The following is a 6,769-nucleotide window of genomic DNA, read 5'->3' as shown; positions in this document are numbered from 1 at the left end:
GGCTATACCTCCCCCTGACTTTTTAAGTCTATCAAGTCTCATAATGTTATATTGAGGTGGTACTAAGAGATCTATGGTTGGGGATGATGATTCCGTTAGCCAAGTTTATGTAAGGATTGCCAGATCAATATCCTTGTTGATGATGAGGGCCGCTATGTCTGATGCATGTTTGGTTGCCGAACGACAATTGAGTAGTAGGCCAGTCAGAGGTTTCTCTGGGTTACTAAGGTTCACATTTTCGGATTCGGTTGTTGTTAGCTGGACGTGCTGCAAATTGTGAGGGTTGGATTTTCTATCATTCTTTCTGGATGTTCTGTTAGAGTCGAGTGGGACTGTTTTGATTCTTTCCTCTCCCTCGTGGTCCGGTAGTTCATATGTTCGGATTAAGGCAAGGGTTTCCTCTTTTGACAATGATTTCGTCCTATCTGGTCGGTTGTGCCTATTTTTTAAAGGCATGGCAATCTCGTTACTCTTTCTTTGTGAGGAGTGTACGAGATTTTGGATATGCGTGACCGACATCTCCCAAATGTTTTCAATCGCTTGTAAGGTATTAATAGTGTCTTGTGCCAGCTTGCCAACTAGTTTCTGAAGCTCTTTAATATCTTTCCTGTTTTGAAGTGATTTCTTAGGGATGATTAACCTGTTTATCCGAGGTTTGCATTTTGCTCTTCTCTGTTTTGGATCTGTTCTCAGTTCCGCCGTCATTTTCTTTGTATCCCTTGTTTGGTTGTCAGTTCCGTATCTATTGGAGATGTCGAAAGTGTTAACTAAGTTATGTGATGCTGGGAGTGCTTTTGTGGGTGAGGGTCTACAAGACTCTAGTATAGTACTAGAGAGAGGTAAAGGAAGGTTGGTATCTTCTACCTCATCCAATTCCTGGTTATCATAGGGTAATACACTCGGGCCGATGTACGCTCTATGTGTGAGGTCTCATTGTTTGGAAGTGACGACGACTCTTCTCTTTGGAGCTGGTCCTGTTCTTTGTTCGCCTGACAAGTAGACCTCTTTGTTCTTTCTGTCTCGTTCTCAGGTACTGTCATTTCTATTTCAAATATATCTCCCGAATTAGAGATTTGAGCATGGTGGCCCCTAGTTATATTGGCGCCTCTGATAGTAATATTGTTGCTGTCAGGAGTGTCTACTGGTGGGGTCAGGTGTAGTTGGTATCTTGGGCCCTCTAGTGATTCTTTTACCGTTTGGAATATCTTGTCAAACTTCTCTAGTTCTTTGTTTGCTGCTTGTATCATCACAATTCCAGATTTATATATGGTAATGCATAGTTCAGCTCTGCATCTTTTTGATGGTGTGGTCATTATTTTTGTGCCATGAGGGATGTTTTTCATAGCTTTTATGGCAAGCATCCTTGTGAAGGCATTGCGCCATTTAGCTGTTCTATTTGTGTAAAATATCAGGTCATTCATTATCACACCTTTAACTGCATTAAAATATAGTTCAGAGAATAGTGTGTCCGGGTATAGATGATAGATGTTTAAACGTTTTAGTAGTGGGATGCTGGGCATATAGGGTGTACGGGTATATACACAAAAATTGATGAAATTGGTGTAAATATTTGGACACATTTAAATATTTAGGAAAAATTTAATTAATTGGATGATATTCTTAATTGGATTGTTGTTATTTCAATGGATATGAGTGTTAACATAAATTTCAATAAAAAATCCTATTTAAAAAACAGAATATTTAAAAGATTGAGATATTGGTATAGTAAGTCATAAGTGTGGCTAGCAATTTAAAATTGAGAAACTTGGAATACATTTTAATCAATAATTAATATTTGATAAAAATGTTTAGATATTTTAGTGATATATATCATGGGTGGTATTAAAAAAACCCATTAAAAATCGATTTAAAATGTACACTAACATATTGGTAATATGTTAATAAAAATATTTGTGTTTGCACAACATATAACATATATTTATTTCATGTTTGTGATTTGTTTGATATTAGTTGTTATTTAAAATGTAATTGAATATTTAGAAATGTTTTAAGAATATTCCAAAATAAAAAAAATTTAAGTCCCGACTTTGACTTTGGCGCCATTGCGCCTGCTATCCTCCAGCACAGCTGTCCCAAAGCAAGGCAAGGACTGCACACTGCATTACGAGTTGAACTCATGTACAGCAGCCAGTGCTTCTTTTTTTATGTTTCTGGGGTTTCATATAGCGCAAACTTGAGCCAAAGTTATCAGGAATCAAAACGCTTTACATGAGCACAAGGACACATTCGATTTTGTTAGGCACGGGGAGATTAAGTAATTTGCCCAGAATCACAGGATGTTGAGCATCATTACTGAGACTCAAACCTGGTTCTCCAGATTTGAGATCAACCTCCCTAGCCTGTTAGGCCCTATTTAAAATGTTTTGTATAGCGCGAACAAGACCCCAAAGGGTATCAGAGTGCTTCACAGTAGTGGGATGGGGGACAAAGTAAGGAAACATTGAGGTAAGAGGGCTAACATGATGAGCTAATAACATTGCCGTAAATCAATCGGGGGGAGACAGGAGTTGCGATTCATTCAGCTTCCTTACCATATTATCCAAAATCAATGGGGAATGAATGACTTGACCTGAGTAACCAGGGCTAGTAACTTTGTAATAAGAAGCCCTCAATCACGTTCAGCAAGGTTGGAAAGCGGTATATCTTGGTTCTCCACCAGGTCTAAAAACGTGTAAGCGTCATCCTTGGGCTCCCTTTTGTAGTTTGCTTACCTCCACCAGGAGGAATACCACTGGTTATTGCAGTAGTGATTGAAGATGCGGTGAAAGTGCTCAAGGGAAGTGAAATGTTAAAAACCTTTTTTGTCCTTGACCAAAAGGAATTTTAATGAGACAGGAATCAAGTGTTAATAAAAACAAAGTGGTGCGTGTGTGGACAAACTACCAGTCCTACGCAATACTAGTGTCCAATGAATCGGTCATCATATTTCAGCCCTGTGTATATGCCTGTACGGTCAATGGGGCTTTCTTCAGGACTTCAAAAGGAAGTGTGGAAGTATCTTGCGTGTTGCACAAGTGTCTATTAGGAACTACAATGGTTCCATACTTTGTGGAGAGTAATTTATTTCTATAATGAAAAAATCAGGAGATTACATGTTACTGTCATGTTGTCTCTAAGATGTCTTACAATGTGACAGCCATGTGCTTCATTGAGCAGTATCATACTTAAAAAACACTATGTGAAGTAATGTCAAAATAAGTAACCGGAAAATGGCAATTCTTTTCTTTATCTGCCGTCTCAGTGACGTGATTAACACAAACATTCTAATACACAAAATGGCCCGTGGTGCATAGCAATGTGGCACAGTTGGCTTTGTTAGTACACATCCGCTTGATTGTGCATTCATATGTCTCACATTTCACGGTGATCAATAATATCGGGCTATAAAATTGCAAGGCGAAGTAGTTGGTCTCAATAGTGTCTTTTCTCATTAATAGTCAAAAGTACAACAGGTTTAATGTTAATCGTATCGTTAGTGGCTTAGTGTGAGCCCCATCCCATGCATACAAGGGTGTATACCCCATCATGGTTATCTTCATAGATACATGGTGAAGCTGGTCTATGCATGTCAATGAGCAGTTAAACAGAAGGAAATATGGGAGTTAAATACATCGGAGCTCTGCTTATGCGGTACCGCTTTTGTGACTTTATGTGTATCTCGTACCTTCAAGCTTGACATTGCGGCCTTCATCAGGGGACCGGCGTGCACTTTATACCTAACAGGGTATAGCAAACCCATGAAGGAAAAAAATATTAGTGAGGGGGTTGGGGGATTTTGTACTTATCTTCGTAGCGTAGTTTCATCGTGTTTGCACCTTCTGCTTTGTAGGGTCGTGGCATCTTGTGCTCACTTTTCTCTTGGCGGCCTGGAAAACTTCGGCACCGGAGGTTGAGCGAGCAGATGAAGCATTTTGGCAGAAACAGAAAGCAGACTATGCTCACCTCAACCGAGGGAGAGAGGAGAAGAGAGGCTCCAATTCTTCGTGTTGTAGAAGTTTTTAATTCACATGATAGAAGTTCTATAAATACATTTTAAGTAATTCCTTAATCATAATTATCAAAATAAATTGAAGAACTTGTATTGAGAAAGACTTCTATTTTAAAGCAGTTGGCATGATATTGGGCAGGAGGCACTGATTCGCTGAGTTAGCTTAAGAAAGGGGAGATATTAACATTATTGGGATACTTCGTTAGTGAGAGGATGAGCTGGGTTTGGTCAGCATAGGATACAATGCGGAGCCCATGCTGTCTGACAATGGGAGTGAGTGGGGCCATGTAGATATTGAAGAGCATGAGGCTGAGTGATGATCTCCTGCTGTGTAGACAAGTTTGCACCCTTCTGTCCCCACCAAACAACGCCAGCTGAAAGCCGCCTGGAATACTACCAGCTCATTATTTTTGAGATGGAAGTAGGAGCTGACCTTGTCGCAGAGATCCTGGGAAGGCGTGATGTCCATGGCTTCGCTGGAGGTTTTTACGAACTGCTGTATGACGTTGAACAGTTACTTGGCGTTGGTCGCGTTGGTCTGTCTCTTATGAAGGTCCATTTGGTTTCTCTTTTACGTTGGTGGTATTCCTTCAGAGCGTACCAGTGGTGCTCTGTGCTTCTGCTTTTTTCCGGTTTCACCAGGTTTTCTCTAGGCGTCTGTAGGAACGTCTGGCTTCTTGTAGTTCTGTAGTGAACCAGGCCGCCTTCGGAAGGCGTTGTTTGGCGGGAAGGGTGGTGAGCTTGTCAGCGCAGCAGGAGATCCAGCAGTAAAATTCTTTGACTCCGGAGTTGGTGTCGGTCGTAGTGCTGGGGGGTATGGAGGAGGGTGTTGTTGAGGTGTTCCTCTGTGACCTTGCTCCAGTTCCATTGTGGAGGGCGCGGGGTGGGCTTGGGTACAGAGGTTGTGTGGAAGGTGAAATGGACGCAGTTGTGGTCCGTCCAGAGGGAGTGGGTGGTGTGGCTGAAGCGGATGTGTGTCCTTCCCTGCAAAGATGGGGTCAAGGGTGTGTCCAGCTCTGTGGATTGGCATGTTGACCAGCTGCTTTAGTCTGAGGTTGGCAAGGTTGTTGAGGAAAGTGGTGGTGTCGGGGTCATTGCCGCTGTCCAGTTCGAAGTTCAGGTCCCTGAGTAGAATGTAGTCCATGAAGATGATGGCGTGGGGTCCCTGAGTAGAATGTAGTCCATGAAGATGATGGCGTGGGGTGTGGCGACCTCTGCGATGGTAGTAGCGGGCAGGGTGTGAGGTCCTGGGGGTTGTAGATGAGGGTGGCACATAGCGTGGTCTTGGGGTTGGTCTAAATCTGGAAGTGGAGGTGCTCAGTGTTGGAGTGAGGGTCACTCATGCTGGATGTGGAGAGCCGGAGGGGGTCTTGTGAGCAATGGTGAGTCCTCCTCCCGGGTGGAGGTGGCCGTCCTTTCTCTGGATCTTGTAGCCATCTGGGATGGCCGTGGCGATGTCGGGCTGGAGGATTAGATGGTCAAGGTTTCTGTGAAAAAGGTGAAAATCGTGTGAGAGGGTATCGATCAGGTCTCAGATTTCTATGGCGTGTCAGTGCATGGAGCGCACTTTGAGGAGAATGCATGTCAGGGTTTCGGTGGTGTGTGTATCAGGCGGGCCTTCGACAGTAGTGGGAGCTATATCGATGGTGAAGGATCTGCTGCAGGGTCTGCAGAGAACTGTCCATGGGTGGTGTTTGGCGAGGGCCTTGAGCAGTTGGCGTGTCATCCGGGATTTAGTGCGTGGAGGTTGGTCGAGTTGTAGCAATGTGGCCTAGGACTAGGAGAACCAGGATTTCTGCGCTGTCAGCGGTCGGGTCGCGGACGGGCGCATACAGGCTTGCCTTAGGCGCGCCCGCTGAGCGCGTCCACTGTGCAAATGTGCAGTGGCCGCCATGAGTAGGGGAGGGGGCGGGACTGGAGGGGGAGGTGGGATCGAGGGCTGAGTCAGGGGAAGGGGCCGCAGGGGCAGCAGTGGTGGGTAAAATGGCAGAACCTGTGACAAAGGGAAAAAAGACAACCACAGAGCAACTAATACACACCAATGCCTGAATACAATGAAATTATACGTCAATGAGGCCAAGTGGGCACTCACCGAGATACCGGGCAAAAGCTAAGAGGAAGGCTGCCGGCGCGAACACTGGAGACAGGAGGAGGGCTCTAGCAGAGGCGCTGCACGTGGAGCTGATGAGGTGAGTGCTGACCTGGACCGGTGGTCTAGGTATCATACGCACTCCCCTGCAACGGCTGCCATAAGTAGAGGAGGAGGGCGGGACTAGAGGAGGGAGGCAGGACCAGGGGCTGAGCCAGGGGGAGGGGCCACAGGGGAGCACCCGTGGTAAAAATGGCAGAACCTGTGACAAAGGTAAAAAAATACAACAACAGAGCAACTAATACACACTAATGCCTGAATACAATGACATTATACGTCAATGAGACTACGTGGGCACTCGCTGAGATCCAAAAATGGCAGAACCTGTGGCAACAGAGCAAATCAAACCTCAATCTGTCACTCCAGCAATACTGAAAAGATCTGCATGTTCAAATGAGCAAACTACCACGCAGCAGTCAATCTCGCCAATACCTCAAGACCCTGACAGGTGATTTGATGTGCTTTATAAATGTCAGATTGATTGAGTGACTGATTGAGGCAGAAAATACTCCACCCTGTGGTAAATACCCCTAAGTAGATTATTTATAATTATGACTCCTAGTTATATTTTGTATATGTTTGTTTGGTAGGAATTGAGATCAGCAATTATA

The sequence above is a fragment of the Lissotriton helveticus genome, assembly GCF_964261635.1.
Source record: "Lissotriton helveticus chromosome 1_1 unlocalized genomic scaffold, aLisHel1.1 SUPER_1_unloc_11, whole genome shotgun sequence".
Taxonomy (NCBI): domain Eukaryota; kingdom Metazoa; phylum Chordata; class Amphibia; order Caudata; family Salamandridae; genus Lissotriton; species Lissotriton helveticus.
Note: the sequence above shows the minus strand (reverse complement) of the source record.